The 23,167-nt window shown below is 45.8% G+C and overlaps 16 non-coding genes across 16 annotated transcripts; 7 read left to right on the plus strand and 9 right to left on the minus strand.

Moving 5' to 3' along the window:
- Positions 1 to 22: 22 nt before the first annotated feature.
- On the minus strand, positions 23 to 186 carry LOC135045010 (U1 spliceosomal RNA). The gene has a single exon (XR_010237546.1). It is a non-coding gene; the product is annotated as a U1 spliceosomal RNA (small nuclear RNA).
- A 972-nt stretch (positions 187 to 1,158) lies between these two features.
- On the minus strand, positions 1,159 to 1,322 carry LOC135045021 (U1 spliceosomal RNA). The gene has a single exon (XR_010237556.1). It is a non-coding gene; the product is annotated as a U1 spliceosomal RNA (small nuclear RNA).
- A 674-nt stretch (positions 1,323 to 1,996) lies between these two features.
- LOC135044581 (U1 spliceosomal RNA) lies at positions 1,997 to 2,159 on the minus strand. The gene has a single exon (XR_010237136.1). It is a non-coding gene; the product is annotated as a U1 spliceosomal RNA (small nuclear RNA).
- A 152-nt stretch (positions 2,160 to 2,311) lies between these two features.
- LOC135044905 (U1 spliceosomal RNA) lies at positions 2,312 to 2,475 on the minus strand. The gene has a single exon (XR_010237441.1). It is a non-coding gene; the product is annotated as a U1 spliceosomal RNA (small nuclear RNA).
- A 671-nt stretch (positions 2,476 to 3,146) lies between these two features.
- Positions 3,147 to 3,309, minus strand: LOC135045122 (U1 spliceosomal RNA). Its single transcript, XR_010237655.1, has one exon. It is a non-coding gene; the product is annotated as a U1 spliceosomal RNA (small nuclear RNA).
- A 152-nt stretch (positions 3,310 to 3,461) lies between these two features.
- On the minus strand, positions 3,462 to 3,625 carry LOC135045033 (U1 spliceosomal RNA). Its single transcript, XR_010237567.1, has one exon. It is a non-coding gene; the product is annotated as a U1 spliceosomal RNA (small nuclear RNA).
- A 674-nt stretch (positions 3,626 to 4,299) lies between these two features.
- Positions 4,300 to 4,462, minus strand: LOC135044497 (U1 spliceosomal RNA). The gene has a single exon (XR_010237081.1). It is a non-coding gene; the product is annotated as a U1 spliceosomal RNA (small nuclear RNA).
- Positions 4,463 to 4,614: 152 nt separating this feature from the next.
- Positions 4,615 to 4,778, minus strand: LOC135044976 (U1 spliceosomal RNA). Its single transcript, XR_010237512.1, has one exon. It is a non-coding gene; the product is annotated as a U1 spliceosomal RNA (small nuclear RNA).
- Positions 4,779 to 4,922: 144 nt separating this feature from the next.
- LOC135044698 (U5 spliceosomal RNA) lies at positions 4,923 to 5,038 on the plus strand. The gene has a single exon (XR_010237239.1). It is a non-coding gene; the product is annotated as a U5 spliceosomal RNA (small nuclear RNA).
- A 270-nt stretch (positions 5,039 to 5,308) lies between these two features.
- Positions 5,309 to 5,425, plus strand: LOC135044808 (U5 spliceosomal RNA). Its single transcript, XR_010237347.1, has one exon. It is a non-coding gene; the product is annotated as a U5 spliceosomal RNA (small nuclear RNA).
- Positions 5,426 to 5,711: 286 nt separating this feature from the next.
- On the plus strand, positions 5,712 to 5,824 carry LOC135044799 (U5 spliceosomal RNA). The gene has a single exon (XR_010237338.1). It is a non-coding gene; the product is annotated as a U5 spliceosomal RNA (small nuclear RNA).
- A 4,814-nt stretch (positions 5,825 to 10,638) lies between these two features.
- On the minus strand, positions 10,639 to 10,801 carry LOC135044645 (U1 spliceosomal RNA). Its single transcript, XR_010237186.1, has one exon. It is a non-coding gene; the product is annotated as a U1 spliceosomal RNA (small nuclear RNA).
- Positions 10,802 to 10,945: 144 nt separating this feature from the next.
- On the plus strand, positions 10,946 to 11,061 carry LOC135044731 (U5 spliceosomal RNA). The gene has a single exon (XR_010237272.1). It is a non-coding gene; the product is annotated as a U5 spliceosomal RNA (small nuclear RNA).
- A 270-nt stretch (positions 11,062 to 11,331) lies between these two features.
- LOC135044760 (U5 spliceosomal RNA) lies at positions 11,332 to 11,447 on the plus strand. The gene has a single exon (XR_010237300.1). It is a non-coding gene; the product is annotated as a U5 spliceosomal RNA (small nuclear RNA).
- A 286-nt stretch (positions 11,448 to 11,733) lies between these two features.
- LOC135044737 (U5 spliceosomal RNA) lies at positions 11,734 to 11,849 on the plus strand. The gene has a single exon (XR_010237278.1). It is a non-coding gene; the product is annotated as a U5 spliceosomal RNA (small nuclear RNA).
- A 275-nt stretch (positions 11,850 to 12,124) lies between these two features.
- On the plus strand, positions 12,125 to 12,240 carry LOC135044767 (U5 spliceosomal RNA). The gene has a single exon (XR_010237307.1). It is a non-coding gene; the product is annotated as a U5 spliceosomal RNA (small nuclear RNA).
- Positions 12,241 to 23,167: the final 10,927 nt, after the last annotated feature.

The raw sequence follows: 23,167 nt of genomic DNA on the forward strand, positions 1-23,167 counted from the left end.
TCTGACTTTTACCAGAGCTGACCAGAGGAAAGCACAAACACAGTCCCCCACTACCACAAATAAAGCAGTCGAGTTTCCCACATTTGGGGAAATCACAGGGGTCAGCATACCCAGAATGCAATGAATGAACCTCACCGTGGGAGAACAATCTTCATGACCATGGTATCTCCTATGCAAAATAAGTATGATTTGGGATAGGGCTGGGGAGGGCCGCTGCTCAGGCACATCTCTGTCAAGTAAAGGAGATTCAACTGAGGCAGCACAAGGGAACTCTCATCTGGGGACAACAACTGCAGGGAGAACACATATTTTCAGATGAACATGGGAGGGCAGAAGGCTGCCTAATACTGAAGCACCCCCAAACAACAAACCAAATGCATCAACTAGTGCAAGCATTCCTGGGGGAAGGCCTGCAGCAGATGGATTTGCATACGGTGATGTCATCCAAGCAGTGGGTCAAAGTTGGCTTCAACCCTCGTCTGCATATGAAAAGAGAAAAGGGGCGTGCAGGGCATGGCGGCCTTTTGCGGCGCTTGGATGACCCCTAGTTCGCATTAAACACCTCCACCCTCCTTCGGTGTGGGGCTCATGTTGGCTATGCCCCAGCCCCTGAAGCATTCAAGCTGATTTCTTGCAGCAGCTGGGCACTGTAACAGCTCCAGAGCTGCTCTGTACGGCAAGTAAAAGGGTGTGGGCCCTGCAGCACTACCTGTAGTTTGCATTGTGCATTGGAAAGCACAAAGTAAGCAGACAGGAGGAGAAGTCAGGATAGTGCACAAGGGTATAAAAGGGAGGGGCTCATGAAAAAAGAAGTGGAAACAGACAGCAAACTAGGCTGGAGAGAGACCTGAGACAAAGAGATCTGAATTATACGAGAGCCGACCAGGGGAAACACAAATTATGCAGTCAAGCTTCCCACATTTGGGGAAATCAGAGTGCAATGGGTGAGCCTTGCCCTGGGAGAAGCACCTTCATGATCATAGTATCTCACCTGGCAGGTAAGTAGGAGTTGGGCTAGAGCTGGGGAGGGTCGCTGCTCGGGCACCCCCCTGTCAAGTGAAAGAGATCCAACTGAGGCAGCACAAGGAAACTCTCGAAAGAAGAACAAGGCTAGAGGAAGATCTGAGACAAATAAATCTGACTTTTACCAGAGCTGACCAGAGGAAAGCACAAACACAGTCCCCCACTACCACAAATAATGCAGTCGAGTTTCCCACATTTGGGGAAATCACAGGGGTCAGCATACCCAGAATGCAATGAATGAACCTCACCCTGGGAGAACAATCTTCATGACCATGGTATCTCCTATGCAAAATAAGTATGATTTGGGATAGGGCTGGGGAGGGCCGCTGCTCAGGCACATCTCTGTCAAGTAAAGGAGATTCAACTGAGGCAGCACAAGGGAACTCTCATCTGGGGACAACAACTGCAGGGAGAACACATATTTTCAGATGAACATGGGAGGGCAGAAGGCTGCCTAATACTGAAGCACCCCCAAACAACAAACCAAATGCAACAACTAGTGCAAGCATTCCTGGGGGAAGGCCTGCAGCAGATGGATTTGCATACGGTGATGTCATCCAAGCAGTGGGTCAAAGTTGGCTTCAACCCTCGTCTGCATATGAAAAGAGAAAAGGGGCGTGCAGGGCATGGCGGCCTTTTGCGGTGCTTGGATGACCCCTAGTTCACATTAAACACCTCCACCCTCCTTCGGTGTGGGGCTCATGTTGGCTGTGCCCCAGCCCCTGAAGCATTCAAGCTGATTTCTTGCAGTAGCTGGGCACTGTAACAGCTCCAGAGCTGCTCTGTACGGCAAGTAAAAGGGTGTGGGCCCTACAGCACTACCTGTAGTTTGCATTGTGCATTGGAAGGCACAAAGTAAGCAGACAGGAGGAGAAGTCAGGATAGTGCACAAGGGTATAAAAGGGAGGGGCTCATGAAAAAAGAAGTGGAAACAGACAGCAAACTAGGCTGGAGAGAGACCTGAGACAAAGAGATCTGAATTATACGAGAGCCGACCAGGGGAAACACAAATTATGCAGTCAAGCTTCCCACATTTGGGGAAATCGCAGGGGCACCACACCCAGAGTGCAATGGGTGAGCCTTGCCCTGGGAGAAGATCCTTCATGATCATAGTATCTCACCTGGCAAGTAAGTAGGAGTTGGGCTAGAGCTGGGGAGGGTCGCTGCTCGGGCACCCCCCTGTCAAGTTAAAGAGATCCAACTGAGGCAGCACAAGGGAACTCTCGAAAGAAGAACAAGGCTAGAGGAAGATCTGAGACAAAGAAATCTGACTTTTACCAGAGCTGTCCAGAGGAAAGCACAAACACAGTCCCCCACTACCACAAATAATGCAGTCGAGTTTCCCACATTTGGGGAAATCACAGGGGTCAGCATACCCAGAATGCAATGAATGAACCTCACCCTGGGAGAACAATCTTCATGACCATGGTATCGCCTATGCAAAATAAGTATGATTTGGGATAGGGTTGGGGAGGGCCGCTGCTCAGGCACATCTCTGTCAAGTAAAGGAGATTCAACTGAGGCAGCACAAGGGAACTCTCATCTGGGGACAACAACTGCAGGGAGAACACATATTTTCAGATAAACATGGGAGGGCAGAAGGCTGCCTAATACTGAAGCACCCCCAAACAACAAACCAAATGCAACAACTAGTACAAGCATTCCTGGGGGAAGGCCTGCAGCAGATGGATTTGCATATAGTGATGTCATCCAAGCAGTGGGTCAAAGTTGGCTTCAACCCTCGTCTGCATATGAAAAGAGAAAAGGGGCGTGCAGGGCATGGCGGCCTTTTGCGGCGCTTGGATGACCCCTAGTTCGCATTAAACACCTCCACCCTCCTTCGGTGTGGGGCTCATGTTGGCTATGCCCCAGCCCCTGAAGCATTCAAGCTGATTTCTTGCAGCAGCTGGGCACTGTAACAGCTCCAGAGCTGCTCTGAACGGCAAGTAAAAGGGTGTGGGCCCTGCAGCACTACCTGTAGTTTGCATTGTGCATTGGAAGGCACAAAGTAAGCAGACGGGAGAAGTCAGGATAGTGCGCAAGGGCATAGAAGGGAGCGGCTCAAGAAAAGAGAAGTTGAAACAGACAGCAAACTAGGCTGGAGAGAGACCTGAGACAAAGAGATCTGAATTATACGAGAGCCGACCAGGGGAAACACAAATTATGCAGTCAAGTTTCCCACATTTGGGGAAATCGCAGGAGCAGCACACCCAGAGTGCAATGGGTGAGCCTTGCCCTGGGAGAAGCACCTACATGATCATAGTATCTCACCTGCCAGGTAAGTAGAAGTTGGGCTAGAGCTGGGGAGGGTCGCTGCTCGGGTACCCCCCTGTCAAGTGAAGGAGATTCAACTGAGGCAGCACAAGGGAACTCTCGAAAGAAGAACAAGGCTAGAGGAAGATCTGAGACAAATAAATCTGACTTTTACCAGAGCTGACCAGAGGAAAGCACAAACACAGTCCCCCACTACCACAAATAATGCAGTCGAGTTTCCCACATTTGGGGAAATCACAGGGGTCAGCATACCCAGAATGCAATGAATGAACCTCACCCTGGGAGAACAATCTTCATGACCATGGTATCTCCTATGCAAAATAAGTATGATTTGGGATAGGGCTGGGGAGGGCCGCTGCTCAGGCACATCTCTGTCAAGTAAAGGAGATTCAACTGAGGCAGCACAAGGGAACTCTCATCTGGGGACAACAACTGCAGGGAGAACACATATTTTCAGATGAACATGGTAGGGCAGAAGGCTGCCTAATAATGAAGCACCCCCAAACAACAAACCAAATGCAACAACTAGTGCAAGCATTCCTGGGGGAAGGCCTGCAGCAGATGGATTTGCATACGGTGATGTCATCCAAGCAGTGGGTCAAAGTTGGCTTCAACCCTCGTCTGCATATGAAAAGAGAAAAGGGGCGTGCAGGGCATAGCGGCCTTTTGCGGCGCTTGGATGACCCCTAGTTCGCATTAAACACCTCCACCCTCCTTCGGTGTGGGGCTCATGTTGGCTATGCCCCAGCCCCTGAAGCATTCAAGCTGATTTCTTGCAGCAGCTGGGCACTGTAACAGCTCCAGAGCTGCTCTGTACGGCAAGTAAAAGGGAGTGGGCCCTGCAGCACTACCTGTAGTTTGCATTGTGCATTGGAAGGCACAAAATAAGCAGACAAGAGGAGAAGTCAGGATAGTGCACAAGGGTATAAAAGGGAGGGGCTCATGAAAAAAGAAGTGGAAACAGACAGCAAACTAGGCTGGAGAGAGACCTGAGACAAAGAGATCTGAATTATACGAGAGCCGACCAGGGGAAACACAAATTATGCAGTCAAGCTTCCCACATTTGGGGAAATCGCAGGGGCACCACACCCAGAGTGCAATGGGTGAGCCTTGCCCTGGGAGAAGCACCTTCATGATCATAGTATCTCACCTGGCAGGTAAGTAGGAGTTGGGCTAGAGCTGGGGAGGGTCGCTACTCGGGCACCCCCCTGTCAAGTGAAAGAGATCCAACTGAGGCAGCACAAGGGAACTCTCGAAAGAAGAACAAGGCTAGAGGAAGATCTGAGACAAATAAATCTGACTTTTACCAGAGCTGACTAGAGGAAAGCACAAACACAGTCCCCCACTACCACAAATAATGCAGTCGAGTTTCCCACATTTGGGGAAATCACAGGGGTCAGCATACCCAGAATGCAATGAATGAACCTCACCCTGGGAGAACAATCTTCATGACCATGGTATCGCCTATGCAAAATAAATATGATTTGGGATAAGGCTGGGGAGGGCCGCTGCTCAGGCACATCTCTGTCAAGTAAAGGAGATTCAGCTGAGGCAGCACAAGGGAACTCTCATCTGGGGACAACAACTGCAGGGAGAACACATATTTTCAGATAAAAATCTTGGTCATGCTCTGGTTTCTCTTCAGAACGAACAAATCTTTCGCCTCTTACTAAAGATTTCCGTGGAGAGGAGCAAAACCGAGTTTTATCTCAATTTTTGCATGCCCCATCTTTTTGGGGTTTCTTTTACCGGTTTAAAGATAGAATGAGTGTGCTTTAATGTAAGCTCATTTGCATAGAAATGACAGTAAATGTTTATTTATGTTCAAACAGAACTTTCTTGACCATGCTACTTGCTTTAAAGATCTGGGAGCACATGGAATACAGTACAAACCATGCTTATAGCAAGGAGAAGCCAGGTGAGAAATCTGCTTTCTTTCAAATTGGGCGCTCACTTTGATCTGAATGAGGACTGCTGGCACAGCACTCAGGCGACAGGTGGAATCTTGGTCATGCTCTGGTTTCTCTTCAGAATGAACAAATCTTTCGCCTTTTATTAAAGATTATCCGTGGAGAGGAGCAAAACTGAGTTTTATCTCAATTTTTGCATGCCCCATATTATTGGGGTTTCTTTTATCAGTTTAAAGACAGAACAAGTGTGCTTTCTTGTTAGCTTTAATGTAAGTTTATTTGCATAACAATGACAATAAATGTCTGTTTCTTTTCAAGCAGAACTTTCTTGACCATACTAATTGCTTGAAAGATCTGGGAGCACATGGAAAAGAGTACAAACCATGTTTATAGCAAGGGGAAGCCTGGTGAGAAATCTGCTTTCTTTCTTTCAAATTGGGTGCTCACTTTGAGCTGAATGAGGACTGCTGGCATGGCACTCAGGCGACAGGTGGAATCTTGGTCATGCTCTGGTTTCTCTTCAGAACGAACAAATCTTTCGCCTTTTACTAAAGATTTCCGTGGAGAGGAGCAAAACTGAGTTTTATCTCAATTTTTGCATGCCCCATATCATACCTCCCAACTGTCCAGATTTTCGCGGGACAGTCCCGTTTTTTGGGGACTGTCCCGCTGTCCCACCTGCGGGCCGCAGTGTCCCGCGGTGGGGAGGACAGTTGGGAGGCTCTGTCTGTCGCTGCCCTGCTTAGCAGAGCAGCGGTGAATAGTCGCTGTGCGCACAGCGTCTATTCACTGAAGTCAGAGGGAGAGGTGGCATGCCAGCGGCTCACAGAGCGCTGGGCATGCCCCCTCAGTGCCGAAAACGGGGGCGTGACTCGCGATCGCGGGTCCTCCCGCGAAGCCATGCCCCTTTTTACTTAGGCCACGCCCTTTTTGGGAGCGCGTGCGACTTCGCCGCGCGTGTGTCCCTCTTTGCGAGCCGACAAAGTTGGGAGGTATGCCCATATTATTGGGGTTTCTTTTATCAGTTTAAAGACAGAACGAGTGTGCTTTCTGGTTAGCTTTAATGTAAGTTTATTTGCATAACAATGACAGTAAATGTTTGTTTCTTTTCAAACAGAACTTTCTTGACCATGCTACTTGCTTGAAAGATCTGGGAGCACATGGAAAACAGTACAAACCATGCAGTATCACAAGAGCCTTTATTTGATCTTTCATGAAGATAGAGCAGAATTGAGGACACGTCAACAATTTCTGCCGAAGGTGGTTCATCTTTCCACATGGTGCCTTTGGCCACTGACACCTTCGTTGAGTCAAAGTCTCTGGCTGTGGTCAGAACTTTGAAAATTTATGTCACCAGAACGGTTCAGATTAGGAAAACAGAGGCTCTGTTTGTCCTGTATGCTCCCAACAGGATTGGGTGTCCTGCTTCCATGTAGACCATTATGCGCTGGATCTGTGGTAAGATTCAGCATGCTCATTCCATGGCAGGATTGCCGTTACTGAATTAGGTGAAGACCCATTCTACTAGAAAGGTGGGTTCATCCTGGGCAGCTGGTCGGGGAGTCTCGGCATTGCAACTTTGCCGAGCAGCTATTTAGTAAACACTTTTGCTAAGTTTTACAAGTTTGATACCTTGGCCGATGATAACTTCAAGTTGGGTAATTCGGTGCTGCAGAGTCGTACGCACTCTTCCACCCGTTCAAGAGCTTTGGTATAACCCCATGGTTCTTAATGTGACCCCAGCATCCTCTAGGTCGTATGAGAAAATAGGATTTTAATACCTACCGGTAAATCCTTTTCTCTTAGTCTGTAGAGGATGCTGGGCACCCGTCCCAGTCCATACTGTGTCTGCAGTTATTACTTGTGGTTATACACATGTTGTGTTATGGTTCTGGTCAGCTTTTTGCTGCAATTATTCATGCCGTTGGCTTGTGTTCTGTTGAATGCCACGTTCTGCGGCATGCTTAAGGTGTGAGCTGGTAAGATGCTCACCTTAGTTTAACAATAAATCCTTTCCTCGAAATGTCCGTCTCCATGGGCACAGTTCCTATAACTGGAGTCTGGAGGAGGGGCATAGAGGGAGGAGCCAGTTCACACCCTTTGATAGTCTTAAAGTGCCCATGTCTCTTGCGGATCCCGTCTATACCCCATGGTTCTTAATGTGACCCCAGCATCCTCTACGGACTAAGAGAAAAGGATGCCCTTGCGCACTATCCTGACTTCTCCTCCCGTCTGCTTACTTTGTGCCTTCCAACGCACAATGCAAACTACAGGTGGTGCTGCAGGGCCCACACCCTTTTACTTGCCTTACAGAACAGCTCTGGAGCTGTTACAGTGCCCAGCTGCTGCAAGAAATCAGCTTGAATGCTTCAGGGGATGGGGCATGGCCAACATGAGCCCCACACCAAAGGAGGGTGGGGGTGTTTAATGAGAACTAGGGGTCATCCAAGCACTGCAAAAGGCCGCCATGCCCTGCACGCCCCTTTTCTCTTTTCATATGCAGATGAGGGTTCCAGCCAACTTTGGCCCACTGCTTGAATAACATCACTGTATGCAAATCCGTCTGCTGCAGACCTTCCCCCAGGAAGGCTTGTACTAGATGTTGCATATGGTTTGATATTTGATGGTGCTTCAGTATTAGGCAGCCTTCCGCCCTCCCATGTTCATCTGAAAAGATGTGGTCTCCCTGCAGTTGTTGTCCCCAGACGAGAGTTCCCTTGTGCTTCCTCAGTTGAATCTCCTTAACTTGACGGGGGAGGGGCTGCCCGAGCAGCCACCCTCCCCAGCCCTATCCCAACTCATACTTATTTTGCATATGTGATCTCTTGATCATGAAGATTGTTCTCACAGGGTGAGGTTCATCCATTATATTTTAAAATAGGAAGGTACAAATTACATATTTGAATTGCATTTATGTGCTGGATTCAAATGTCCCCCCCCCCCCCTTCCTTTCTCAATTGTGCCCGTCAGCAGCTATTCTAAGGTTGCTGCCAATGGGTGTGACACATTAATTTCTTCTGTGGGGTACACTGGACTCCACAAGGATTCACATTGGGGTGTACAGTAGGATCTTGATCTGAGGCACCAACCGGCTCAAAGCTTTTGACTGTTCCCAAGATGCTCAGTGCATTCTCCTCTATAACCCCGCTTCCATGAACAGGGAGCTCAGTTTGTAGTTGGTGCCTTCAGTAGCAGGCCACTTAACAGGGGCCTGCCTCAGGCAGCCTATTCTTAGCTATAAATTTTGACAAGAAAAGAAGAACTTGTTTTATGAGAATCTACAAGGGCTGCAGCAGGCTAGGTCTAATAGACATCTTTACTGCAGCTTCATCACTCCCAGCGGCGCTGTATACTCCCGTGCCCTGGTTGCTGGGTCACTGCAGCGGAGGGTCCGGTTTCATCCTAAGGTCAGTCACACACACACCACCCTTCCGGATCACGAGGCCGCTGATGAAGGGGAGCGTGGCCGTAGGGGGTGGACCGTGTGCGCACTGGCGTGGACACTGATTACTGGGCAGCCGCTCCACTAGCCACCAGGTACAGTTAAGGAGCACAGGTCTGGGGGTTTTTCTCCTATATTAACCCAATTTTGTACTGCCCGCAGCGCATTGTGATAGGTAATAGGGCCTGATTCAGGTTGGATTGCAATCACAATAAGCGATCCAACTGCAAAAATTGCTAAGAGCATACGCATGTGCCTGCATTTTCTGCGGCACCCCGCAGAGAATGCGATCGCCTCTGCCTGTCAATCGGGGCGGGGGGGGATAGGTGGGTCAGCAACACTCCATTTCCAAGTCAGGGATGGAGCGGTGCGGGGGCAAGGCTTCAAAATGGGGTCTGCAACGGAGTAGACACAGGGGGCGTGGTCACAGCGGCTGTATGACATCACATTCAGCCGCTGTGATCACAAAAATGGTGGCGGCTTCCTGCGCGCACATACAGTCTGCACCAGCAGGAGGCTACACCATTTTTTATGATCACGCTGAACTGCAGTGCGACTGCAATTACAGCATGGTCAAGAAGGGAGGCGTCATGCTGGGTGGCCATGCCCTTTCACTGTGCAGGAGCCAGCACCGCTCACACACTAGTCCCCGGGTGCAGCCCCCAACCCCCGGGACACCCGGAGCAACAAAATGTAGATTCAGGCCACCAGGCCACGCCCCTACCTATGAAACCATGCCTCCTTTTTACCATTGCGCTGCTTATCTGCGCGCACTGCATTACAATCTCCCTCGCCACCTCTCTGGGTGTCACCAGTGATAGTGACACCTCTGCCATGCTTGTAGCAGCTGGTCCTAAGATCTACGCCTCAAGCCCTGAGTGTTTGCCCTTGTGACTTGTTGATCATCATAGCGAAGCAGATGCTTACAGAAAACTGCAGGGGCTTAGATTGAAAATAAAAAAATTGATTGGTATAAGGTAGAGAGGAGCGGGTTCGGTTCTCCGAGAACCGAATTCCCCACGAACTCCACGTTGTTTACACTGGTCCGAGGCAGGCTCGGTTGTTCCCGCCTGACTCGCAAAACCTGAACAAGGGAAAATGTCATCATCCCGCTGTCGGATTCTCGCGAGATTCGGATTCCATATAAAGAGCTGCGCGTTGCCGCCATTTTTACTCGTGCATTGAAGAGAGAGCGGAATGGACGTGGCTATGTTCTCTCAGTGGAAATCTCAATATCAGTGCTCAGTATCAGTGGTTACTTATTGCTGCTCAGTAATACTAGTAGTGTGTCTCTCCTGCTCAGTGTCAGTTCTCAGTAGTATCCTCATCAGTGCTCAGTATCACTGCTCATTGTCTTGTGCTGCATTGTGGTGCTCAGCATACTACAGTACATTACTAATAGTCCAGTGCTGCATCTTGCTGCTCAGTGTCAGTTCTAGTATCCTCATCAGTGCTCACTATCACTGTTCATTGCATTTTGGTTTTCTGTATACTACAGTAACATAGTAATATAGTAACATATAGTAACATAGTTTTTGAGGTTGAATAGAGGCAAATTGCCCATCGTGTTCAACCTGTTTTAAGTTGTGATGATTCTACATACTTGCTGAATAATGTTTTATGACTAGTTAGCTACTATAACTCATGTTACCCCCGGATTAACCATGTTGATATTTTAAGTATTATAACCTTAGATAGCTTTTTCATTCAGAAATGTATCCATTCCTTTTTTAAATCCAATTACAGAGTCCGCCATTACCACCTTCCCTGGCAGGGAATTCCACATCCTGATTGCCCTAACAGTGAAGATCATAGTATCTCACCTGGCAGGTAAGTAGGAGTTGGGCTAGAGCTGTGGAGGATTGCTGCTCGGGCACCCCCTGTCAAGTGAAGGAGATCCAACTGAGGCAGCACAAGGGAACTCTCGAAAGAAGAACAAGGCTAGAGGAAGATCTGAGACAAAGAAATCTGACTTTTACCAGAGCTGACCAGAGGAAAGCACAAACACAGTCCCCCACTACCACAAATAATGCAGTCGAGTTTCCCACATTGGGGAAATCACAGGGGTCAGCATACCCAGAATGCAATGAATGAACCTCACCCTGGGAGAACAATCTTCATGACCATGGTATCTCCTATGCAAAATAAGTATGATTTGGGATAGGGCTGGGGAGGGCCGCTGCTCAGGCACATCTCTGTCAAGTAAAGGAGATTCAACTGAGGCAGCACAAGGGAACTCTCATCTGGGGACAACAACTGCAGGGAGAACACATATTTTCAGATGAAAATCTTGGTCATGCTCTGGTTTCTCTTCAGAACGAACAAATCTTTCGCCTTTTACTAAAGATTTCCGTGGAGAGGAGCAAAACTGAGTTTTACCTCAATTTTTGCATGCCCCATCTTTTTGGATTTTCTTTTATCGGTTTAAAGATAGAATGAGTGTGCTTTAATGAAAGCTCATTTGCATAGAAATTACAGTAAATGTTTGTTTCTTTTCAAACAGAACTTTCTTGACCATGCTACTTGCTTGAAAGATCTGGGAGCACATGGAATACAGTACAAACCATGCTTATAGCAAGGAGAAGCCAGGTGAGAAATCTGCTTTCTTTCAAATTGGGCGCTCACTTTGATCTGAATGAGGACTGCTGGCATGGCACTCAGGCGACAGGTGGAATCTTGGTCATGCTCTGGTTTCTCTTCAGAATGAACAAATCTTTCGCCATTTATTAAAGATTTCCGTGGAGAGGAGCAAAACTGAGTTTTATCTCAATTTTTGCATGCCCCATATTATTGGGGTTTCTTTTATCAGTTTAAGGACAGAATGAGTGTGCTTTCTTGTTGGCTTTAATGTAAGTTTATTTGTATAACAATGACAGTAAATGTCTGTTTCTTTTCAAACAGAACTTTCTTGACCATGCTACTTGCTTGAAAGATCTGGGAGCACATGGAAAAGAGTACAAACCATGCTTATAGCAAGGGGAAGCCTGGTGAGAAATCTGCTTTCTTTCTTTCAAATTGGGTGCTCACTTTGAGCTGAATGAGGACTGCTGGCATGGCACTCAGGCGACAGGTGGAATCTTGGTCATGCTCTGGTTTCTCTTCAGAACGAACAAATCTTTCGCCTTTTACTAAAGATTTCTGTGGAGAGGAGCAAAACTGAGTTTTATCTCAAATTTTGCATTCCCCATCTTATTGGGGTTTTATTTTATCTGTTTAAAGATAGAACGAGTGTGCTTTAATGTAAGCTCATTTGCATAGAAATGACAGTAAATGTTTGTTTCTTTTCAAACAGAACTTTCTTGACTATACTAATTGCTTGAAAGATCTGGGAACACATGGAAAAGAGTACAAACCATGTTTATAGCTAGGGGAAGCCTGGTGAGAAATCTGCTATCTTTCTTTCAAATTGGGTGCTCACTTTGAGCTCAATGAGAACTGCTGGCATGGCACTCAGGCGACAGGTGGAATCTTGGTCATGCTCTGGTTTCTCTTCAGAACTAACAAATATTTCGCCTTTTATTAAAGATTTCCGTGGAGAGGAGCAAAACTGAGTTTTATCTCAATTTTTGCATGCCCCATATTATTGGGGTTTCTTTTATCAGTTTAAAGACAGAACGAGTGTGCTTTCTTGTTAGCTTTAATGTAAGTTGCCATAGATGCAGTGAAACACACGTGTAGGGCACGGCGTGTCCGCGTGTATTTGACTCATGTGAAATGTTATAAAACAAAAATATATGATTATGATGTTAGCTGTTAGTCTCCACTAATAGGGAATAGAAGCTGAGCTATAAGAAAGGAATACACTAGATATGATGTCACTTAGCAGATACAATGTCTAAAGTGCATACAGATAGCTACTAATAACTCTTGATAAGAAAGTATATCAGTGTGGGTATATTTATATGATGGGATATTGGGACTAGTGAATATATATCACTCCTGCTGTCCAGATTGGCAATAACCAGACAATTATGATAAGAGTAGAGATGTCACATGGGCTGCTATAGATATTAATTTAATGCTGTATGTGTCATTTGTTACAAATGGATACATTTTCTATGAGTCAGCCTAGCAGCTGCATGTTCTAACAGAACACTATCCTCACACAGAATCTGCTAACCTTGAGATAACTAAATGACAGTGTGTAACAGTCTCTTTACTATAAGACTGTTACAAAGTAATATATATATTTGAAGTCAGTCTAGCAGCTGTGTGTTCCAGCAGTTTATAAGACAAAGAAAATCTCCTATTGTGGAATCTAGACACATGGGACTGCTGGCCTGTGTCATACTATTTCTATGTAATACCAGTAACATGTATATAACTGTTACATAATTGTTACAAATGGATAAATCTTTGAGTCAGCCTAGCAGCTGCATGTCCAAACAGGACACCATAAATCCTTTACAGTGTAACAAATTGATTGGTAACACTTAAAGGCTGGAGAGCAGTTATATGCCTTACTAGCATACTCAATATACCACATTATTACACCAGTTACCACGATTATTGACAGCGCATTTGATATATTATATTACCCTCACACTGAGTCTGTTTACCTTTAGATAACTAAGTGACCGAATATGTAACAGTTTCTCTATCATAAGACTGTTACAAAGTGAGATAGATATATTTGGAAGTCAGTCAAACAGCTGTGTGTTTCAGCGGTTTATAAGAAAATTCCTCATTGTGGAATCTGGACCACTAAGGGTTATTATATATATAGCACATGGAATTGCCACATCTCCCTATATGATAATTTCATTACACTGTAACATAATAAGAATTAACTCTTTAACAGTGTAAATAGAGAGTAATGAATCTCTGACACATGGAATATATTATTTCTTAGATGAATTGGATAAACCATTATGACAGACACTTTGCTTCCTAATAAGAATTGAGGTGGCTATACCTCTAAGGAAAGCATTATTGCCTACGCCTAGATCAGATTAAATAAGATCTGGCTGAATATATGAAGGAAGGTTGCTATTTATATGAGAATTGGAATTGCTATATTCCTTAAGGCAACCCCACCGATTGATATATGTTGTCAATTAAGTATATCTGAACGGCTATATCTGGACCAGATTTAATAAGATCTGGCTGATTATATGAAGGAGGGCTGCTATTTATATTGGAATTGCCATATTCCTTAAGGCAACCGCACCTGTTGGTATATCTCGCCAATTAACTATATCTAAACAGCTAAATTAAAGCTATTCATCATTTTTTTAGTTTGGATATTAATAAATATGATCTTTCCATGATGCATAGAGATTTCCCTATCAAGTGATTCCTTATCCGATATAGAAAGCTATCCCCCTGTGGTATTGAATTTAGGAATATAGTCTTAGGGGACACAGAGAAATAAGTGATCCCCATCTACCTAAGCACCCCACAAATTGGAGGTTAGCTTACCGGTTATACTCAATCACCCCCACAAATTCGCCAATGGGGATGGCTTCCCGGGAGGTAACCCCTATTGAGTGAAGGGAGTATATAGGATACGACCCAGTGGTACCTGACGACATAGATACTAACAGCTATTTAATAACATTACGCTAGAAAGTGATTATTAGCAACATATATATCTATATAAACAACCCCGCCAGGGTTGTGCCTTCAAAAATAATCACACACGGACACGCTTTTTAAACCTTTTTTTCACATCTCTTTATTCTTCTTATGCACATGTATGTTAGTTCTGTGATTTTAACCTTTATGTTTCACTGCAGTTTGGGATAATAATATTAATATTTATCCAATTTTAATACATACTTAATAAAGGTTATATTTTATGATTCATTCATTCTGTCCAGTGCGTCAACAGTGCAGATTTCTTCTTGTTTTTTCTCCCAAATTCTATAACAATGACAGTAAATGTTGTTTCTTTTCAAACAGAACTTTCTTGACCATGCTACTTGCTTGAAAGATCTGGGAGCACATGGAAAACAGTACAAACCATGCAGTATCACAAGAGCCTTTATTTGATCTTTCATGAAGATAGAGCAGAATTGAGGACACGTCAACAATTTCTGCCGAAGGTGGTTCATCTTTCCACATGGTGCCTTTGGCCACTGACACCTTCGTTGAGTCAAAGTCTCTGGCTGTGGTCAGAACTTTGAAAATTTATGTCACCAGAACGGTTCAGATTAGGAAAACAGAGGCTCTGTTTGTCCTGTATGCTCCCAACAGGATTGGGTGTCCTGCTTCCATGCAGACCATTATGCGCTGGATCTGTGGTAAGATTCAGCATGCTCATTCCACGGCAGGATTGCCGTTACTGAATTAGGTGAAGACCCATTCTACTAGAAAGGTGGGTTCATCCTGGGCAGCTGGTCGGGGAGTCTCGGCATTGCAACTTTGCAGAGCAGCTATTTAGTAAACACTTTTGCTAAGTTTTACAAGTTTGATACCTTGGCTGATGATAACCTCAAGTTGGGTCATTCGGTGCTGCAGAGTCGTACGCACTCTCCCACCCGTTCAAGAGCTTTGGTATAACCCCATGGTTCTTAATGTGACCCCAGCATCCTCTAGGTCGTATGAGAAAATAGGATTTTAATACCTACCGGTAAATCCTTTTCTCTTAGTCCGTAGAGGATGCTGGGCACCCGTCCCAGTCCATACTGTGTCTGCAGTTATTACTTGTGGTTATACACATGTTATGTTATGGTTCTGGTCAGCTTTTTGCTGCAATTGTTCATGCCGTTGGCTTGTGTTCTGTTGAATGCCACGTTCTGCGGCATGCTTAAGGTGTGAGCTGGTAAGATGCTCACCTTAGTTTAACAATAAATCCTTTCCTCGAAATGTCCGTCTCCCTGGGCACAGTTCCTATAACTGGAGTCTGGAGGAGGGGCATAGAGGGAGGAGCCAGTTCACACCCTTTGAAAGTCTTAAAGTGCCCATGTCTCTTGCGGATCCCGTCTATACCCCATGGTTCTTAATGTGACCCCAGCATCCTCTACGGACTAAGAGAAAAGGATGCCCTTGCGCACTATCCTGACTTCTCCTCCCGTCTGCTTACTTTGTGCCTTCCAACGCACAATGCGAACTACAGGTGGTGCTGCAGGGCCCACACCCTTTTACTTGCCTTACAGAACAGCTCTGGAGCTGTTACAGTGCCCAGCTGCTGCAAGAAATCAGCTTGAATGCTTCAGGGGATGGGGCATGGCCAACATGAGCCCCACACCAAAGGAGGGTGGGGGTGTTTAATGCGAACTAGGGGTCATCCAAGCACCGCAAAAGGCCGCCATGCCCTGCATGCCCCTTTTCTCTTTTCATATGCAGATGAGGGTTCCAGCCAACTTTGGCCCACATCTTGGATGACATCACCGTATGCAAATCCGTCTTCTGCAGACCTTCCCCCAGGAATGCTTGCACTAGTTGTTGCATATGGTTTGATATTTGATGGTGCTTCAATATTAGGCAGCCTTCCACCCTCCCATGTTCATCTGAACAGATGTGGTCTCCCTGCAGTTGTTGTCCCAAGACGAGAGTTCCCTTGTGCGTCCTCAGTTGAATCTCCTTAACTTGACGGGGGAGGGGCTGCCCGAGCAGCCACCCTCCCCAGCCCTATCCCAACTCATACTTATTTTGCATATGAGATCTCTTGATCATGAAGATTGTTCTCACAGGGTGAGGTTCATCCATTATATTTTAAAATAGGAAGGTACAAATTACATATTTGAATTGCATCTATGTGCTGGATTCAAATGTCCCCCCCCCCCTTCCTTTCTCAATTGTGCCCGTCAGCAGCTATTCTAAGGTTGCTGCCAATGGGTGTGACACATTAATTTCTTCTGTGGGGTACACTGGACTCCACAAGGATTCACATTGGGGTGTAGAGTAGGATCTTGATCTGAGGCACCAACCGGCTCAAAGCTTTTGACTGTTCCCAAGATGCTCAGCGCATCCTCCTCTATAACCCCGCTTCCATGAACAGGGAGCTCAGTTTGTAGTTGGTGCCTTCAGTAGCAGGCCACTTAACAGGGGCCTGCCTCAGGCAGCCTATTCTTAGCTATTAATTTTGACAAGAAAAGAAGAACTTGTTTTATGAGAATCTACAAGGGCTGCAGCAGGCTAGGTCTAATAGACATCTTTACTGCAGCTTCATCACTCCCAGCGGCGCTGTATACTCCCGTGCCCTGTGTCAAAGTCAGAAAAATGTCTCAATGCACGTTGCCATATTTGCACCGCACACTGGTCCGCGCTGCGCGTGCGTACGCTCTCCCGTGGAGGCGCATACCCGCAATAGCGTACACTCGCAGGCGCGGTATGCGCATTTACGGTAGAGTTTACGTAGTCGTAGCGTGCGACTCATTCGTTACATATTTTCACAATTAATGTAGTTTATAGATCATGGTCCCTTTGATAGATTCTGAAAGTTTGGTTAAAATACAATGTCCCAGAGCTGAGGAATCCCTCTTTATATCGTACGAAGGGTCTAACAGGAATCATACAGCAGTGTTTGGTACCCATCGGAAGAGTATTTAATTAGCAATATTCCGGTGTTGGTTTGGAGCGTATTAATCGCTCGTGCGAATAGTTATGGACATAAGAAGTTTATGTCCATTTCTATTATTTACTCATACTCAGGTATGCGGCGGGAAACCCAGTTTCCCACCCACCTGAGCTGTTGGAAATCGTCACAGCCCACCTGTATGAATCACCCTATGACCTTTTGTTATGATGCAGGGCCGAATTCCTTTGGCCAATGGACAATGGGATTGTAGGACCATGAGATTGCATTGTGTGTGGGGTATAAATAGGCAGGCCGACCACATCCAGCTCTCACTCTCTCATCAACGGTTATCTGCTGATAGCCGGGAGCTGGATATCGAGGCGCAGGCGATCATACCCTTTGTGCGTAAGTTTCTCTCCGTAATCATTGTCTTTCTGTGAGCCAATTTCTCTCTCTCTCTCTATCTCTCTCTCTCTTCTTTTCTCTTATATCTCTCATAGTATTATAGTATTGTACTGTATTGCATTTAGGTCAGTGTAGTATTGTCTTTTTGTATTTATTGTTTAGTTCTGTGGTTAGGAAGTCCTTGTTATATTGTAGTGTATCATTTGTACTGTTATCCCCTTTTACAAGTATATTAGATATAATACAGTTAATAGGCTTTGGAACCTAAACCAGTATCTGTGTATTTTCTATAGTGTTAAGTGTTCACTTGAGCGTTGGTGACGCTCAAGCAGCTTTGTAGTTAGTCAGGTTACACAAGGTTGCATTTACACCCTGTACTCACATTAAGGTATTCAGTGTATTTCATTGGTATAAGGTTTTAACATAAAGGTATAGTGTTGTGAGCGTCTGCATCGCTGGTGACCTCCTCGTGGTCTCGAGCGTAAGCTACGCCATAGCGAATCATTCCCCTAGACATAGCCAATAACGTGTCCTGTGATCACTGGGCCGCGAGCGAACGTGACGCTTGAGCGTCTCGCCTACGGCTGAGCGATCGCTACGTCAATAGCGTACCATTACGGTACTTCTTAAGTAAACAGCGTACAGTGTTCTTAGCTTCATAAAGGGTTGTTTATACGACAAGGAATTTAGCATTGTCAATTGGGGGCTCGTCCGGGCACTGGATTAATGGCAAACGTAGCTCCAGTAGTTGTGCAAGTAAAAGATGGTAGGATAGCTCCAAAAATCCCACAGTATCCTCTGAAGCCAGAGGTGGAGTTAGGAGTTTTTCCCGTAATAGAGCGCTTGCTACAACAGGGCATTCTAGTAAGAACGTCCAGCACAGCAAATAGTCCCATCTTCCCTGTTAAAAAGAGTGGGGGGAGGGGTTACAGGCTAGTGCAGGATCTAAGGGGGATTAACAAAATAGTTGAGAGTCAGTTCCCCGTAGTGCCTAATCCAGCTGTCATCCTAATGCAAATTCCTCCCACTGCCAAATTTTTCACTGTTATTGACCTCTGCTCCGCTTTCTTTTCGGTACCTCTGCACCCTGACAGCCAATATTTGTTTGCATTCACATACAGAGGAGTCCAATACACGTGGACTCGGTTACCCCAAGGTTTCATAGACAGTCCAAGTATATTTTCTCAGGCTTTGCATGATTGTTTACAGTCTTTCCAACCAGACAGTGGATCAGTATTGATACAGTATGTGGACGATTTATTACTGTGTTCAGATTCACTGGAAGCATCTCTGAAGGATACGAAACAGCTCCTGTTTCATCTTTCAGACACAGGTCACAAGGTTTCCAAAGACAAGTTGCAATTATGCCAAGCTAAGGTAAAATATTTGGGACACTGTCTAACACAAGGACTGAGACACCTGACCGCTGATAGAATCCAAGCCATTAGAGACATGACACTGCCACAAACCCAGCAACAGATCAGGACGTTTTTAGGAATGTGTGGGTATTGCCGTAATTGGATCCCAGGGTTTTCCATATTGGCGCTACCTTTGCAGGAAATGGTCTCTTCAAACAAACCTGATCGGATTTCGCATACAGACGAATCTGAAACAGCATTTGAGAGACTCAAACAGTGCCTAACGCAGGCACCAGCACTAGGTATGCCAGACTATGGGAAACCCTTTGAACTATACGGAACAGAAAGTGCTGGGTGCGCAGCAGGTGTACTAACACAAAAACACGGTGATGCCAGCAGGCCAATTGCATACTACAGCGCTCAGCTAGACACGGTAGCGCGATCCCTCCCCACATGCTTGCGTAGCGTTGCGGCGATAGCATTGCTAGTGACAAAAAGCGAAGATGTCGTGCTAGGCCACAATCTCACAATCCATACACCGCATGCGGTATCTGCCTTATTGAATTCTGCCCAAACCAGACACGTCTCATCAGCAAGGTTTACAAGATGGGAATTGGCATTAATGGCCCCAGTAAACATCACCATAAGGAGATGCAGTGCATTAAATCCTGCAACATTTCTCCCAGGTGTGCCTGGTCAGGCACAAAGGGTGGAAGGTGAGAGTGGTGGGGAAGGAGGATTTAATGCAAAGGAAGATACACATGATTGTATGGAATATTTGACCCAAAATTTTACCGCAAGGCCTGACATCAGTGACAATCCACTAGAAGATGCAGAACTCACGTTCTACACGGACGGTAGTTGTCACAGACAGTCAGACTCGGGAGACTTGTGTACTGGATACGCAGTCGTAGATGACCAAGACACCATAGAAGCGGAACCGCTAGGCCCACCTCACTCAGCCCAGGTTGCTGAACTGGTCGCCCTAACCAGAGCATGTGAATTGGCTAAGGGTAAGTCTGCCAATATCTACACCGATTCTAGATACGCCTTCGGGGTAGTCCATGATTTCGGAGCCCTATGGCGGCTCAGAAATTTCATGACGGCGGCTGGTACACCGATAGCGCATGCAGCTTATATAAAAAGGCTTCTAACAGCGATACAGGAACCCGACAGAGTGGCTGTTATCAAATGTAAAGCACATACATATAGCCAAGACCCAGTGTCACTTGGTAACAGCCGAGCAGACGAAGCCGCAAAGCTTGCAGCTGCTACCCCCACACGGACAGACACCACACAGTTGATGGTATTTAATACCATCAACACACAGAAGTTGTGTGAGATGCAGAATTTGTGTTCCACACAGGAAAGAGCAGTCTGGAAGGCAAAGGGATATGGCCAGGAGTCCTCAGGGCTCTGGACGGATGGACATGGTAAACCAGTGGCCCCCAGGGCATACCTTCCATGTCTGGCTGAAGCAGCTCACGGGCTGACTCATCTAGGCAAGGAGGGGATGTGCAAATTGGTAAGAGCATACTGGTGCGCCCCAGGATTCTCCTCTCATGCGGGTAAAAGAGCAATGTCATGCCTTACCTGTCTGAGAAAGAATATTGGAAAAGCAATACCTACAGAACCATCCCATATCCCACCTGCCGGCGGCCCTTTCCAAGTAATACAAATTGACTTCATTCAATTACCCCCATGTAGAAATTTGAAATATGTACTTGTCTGTATAGATGTTTTCTCGAATTGGGTCGAAGCTTTTCCAGCAGCTACAAATACCGCTATGTTTACAGCTAAGAAAATTGTGCAGGAATTTGTATGTAGATATGGTATCCCTAGAATCATTGAAAGTGATAGGGGTACCCATTTTACAGGTGATGTCTTTCAAGGAATGTGTAAGTTGATGGGAATTGATAGCAAGCTGCACACTCCGTACCGTCCACAGGCGAGTGCGAAGGTCGAAAGAGTGAACAGCACTATTAAAAATAAATTGAGTAAAGTAATGGCAGAGACAGGATTGACGTGGCCAGAAGCTTTACCCATTGTTTTGTATAGCATCAGAACCACTCCCAGGTCCCCTCTTAATCTGTCTCCTTTTGAAATCTTGTTTGGTCGACAACCGCATGTCATGATTAACCCTCAGGATGATTTGAAATGTAACAATGAAGTAACTGTAAAATACTTGATTAACATGAGTAAACAGTTGAGGAATCAAAATGATAATCTGAAGTTGGTGATTCCTGATTTACCAGGTAGTAATTGTCATGACATTGAACCTGGGGATTATGTAATGATACGAAATTTTCTACGCTCAGGTTGTCTTATTGATAGATGGGAAGGACCATACCAGGTCTTATTGACTAGCACCACAGCATTGAAGGTTGCTGAGAGAGAGACTTGGGTCCATTCATCCCACTGCAAGAAGGTTGCTGATCTCGAGAAGTCCCGTGATAAGGAACAGACGGTAGAGGTTGTATCACTGGAGTGTCTGTTCCAGGAGGACTGAGGCGGCACCTGAGCCTTGAAGATCGAAAGCAGCTGTCGACTCCCCTCTCCCCTTTATTGTTTTTCTCCACTTCCCAGCCCCTCTCCCTTAAAATTTCTTTTTCCCCCTTCTCATTCTTCTCTATTTTCTCCTCAAAGATGGACTTGCCCCAAGAGACTGTGATCCGGATTTTGATGTTAACCATGATGTTGACCAGAGCAGTCTGTTCCGGCGAGAGTACCATAGAGGTCGAGAGAGGTTCTGGAATGGGTTCCGATTATGATGATGGAGGCGTAGTTTTCCAAGATCAACCAAACCAACAAGCAAAGGCGAGTATCAGAAAACGATCCGATAGAAGAAATTGTGATGGATTGTTAGCTGAAGAAAATTGTATCTGTAGGCTCTGTGATAATCTGGTTGAAGATGGATGCATAAAGAAATGCCAATCTAGTTTTAATATCCATATGGACCGGCATCCATTGAGTGACTATCACTCTCTAGTGGGTAACGTGTTAAACCAAACAGATTGTTGGGTATGCTCTCAAGTACCTCAGGGTCACAGTAAATCAGGGCTAGTACCATTTCCTTTAACGTTAGGGGAGGTACTTGAGCTAAGTGGTGGGAGACCGGTGGACCGGAGGTTTAACATCTCCAGCCCTCCTAGTTTGAAGCTCCACCAATACCATGTGGATAGGTCCCTCTTATGTTTTAACATCTCCAATCCCAGAAAACCGGGAAATTGGGAAGTGTCATGGAGCAACCTTACCATGACCTTTTCACACAGAGCAGATAGAATGCCTACAGATACAGAGCTCGTACGCCACATAGCCAGTAGAGGAAAATCTTTCCGGTATCGATATACCTTAGGAAATAGGATTACTAGAGTTGGAGAGGTATCACCAGGATACTGTGCACATATCGTACAAACCGATACGTGCATTAGGCAGATGGAAGAATTAGGGTCAGGAGATTTCACCTGGAAGGTTTGTAACATGGTCATGTCCTTCTCCGTCCCATATGTTCTCCCCGATGATGCATATTTCATATGCGGGAGAAAGGCGTACAAGTGGCTTGCCCCAAACTCTGAAGGATTGTGTTATATTGGAAAAGTATTGCCTGAAGTGATGACTGTTACACATGACAAAATGAAGGACATACACCGTGGTGCCCAAGCTCCTTATACTCACACTCATTACGAGCACCGAGTTAAAAGACAACTGTCAGAAAGGTTAGAGCATCCGGCCTCTGATCTTATCCATGAATCCACCGGGATTCAGGTTCTGGTAGCGCTAGATTTCACTCGTACCGCTCGAGGAGTGATGAATTATAGATACATTTCCGCACTCGCCAATTTGTTAGATAATATCACTGAAATGTATGATGACACGTTTAGATACACTGGAAGAGAACTTCAAGCTTACAAAACAGAACTAGTTCAGCATAGGATGGTTCTTAATTATCTTACAGCAGTAACAGGCGGATATTGTGTTACATTGGCAACACAGTACGGCATAAAGTGTTGCACGTATATCACAAATAGCACCGAGGATCCGGTAGAGGTCATAGACCAAAAGATGGACGATATTCTGCAATTAAAGTGGGAATTTCGTCGAAAACACAATCTCACCCTTGCTGCTGTAGGTAATGAGCTGACTGGTTGGGTGTCATGGTTGAACCCGCGAAATTGGTTCTCCGGTTTGGGAGACTGGGCTCAAGGAGTCATAATGGATGTTGGAAAGTTTCTACTATGTATCTTGGGTGTTGTTATATCGATTGGATTGATATTTAGATGCGGGCAGGCTT

Source organism: Pseudophryne corroboree, unplaced genomic scaffold, assembly GCF_028390025.1.
Source record: "Pseudophryne corroboree isolate aPseCor3 unplaced genomic scaffold, aPseCor3.hap2 scaffold_90, whole genome shotgun sequence".
Taxonomy (NCBI): Eukaryota; Metazoa; Chordata; class Amphibia; order Anura; family Myobatrachidae; genus Pseudophryne; species Pseudophryne corroboree.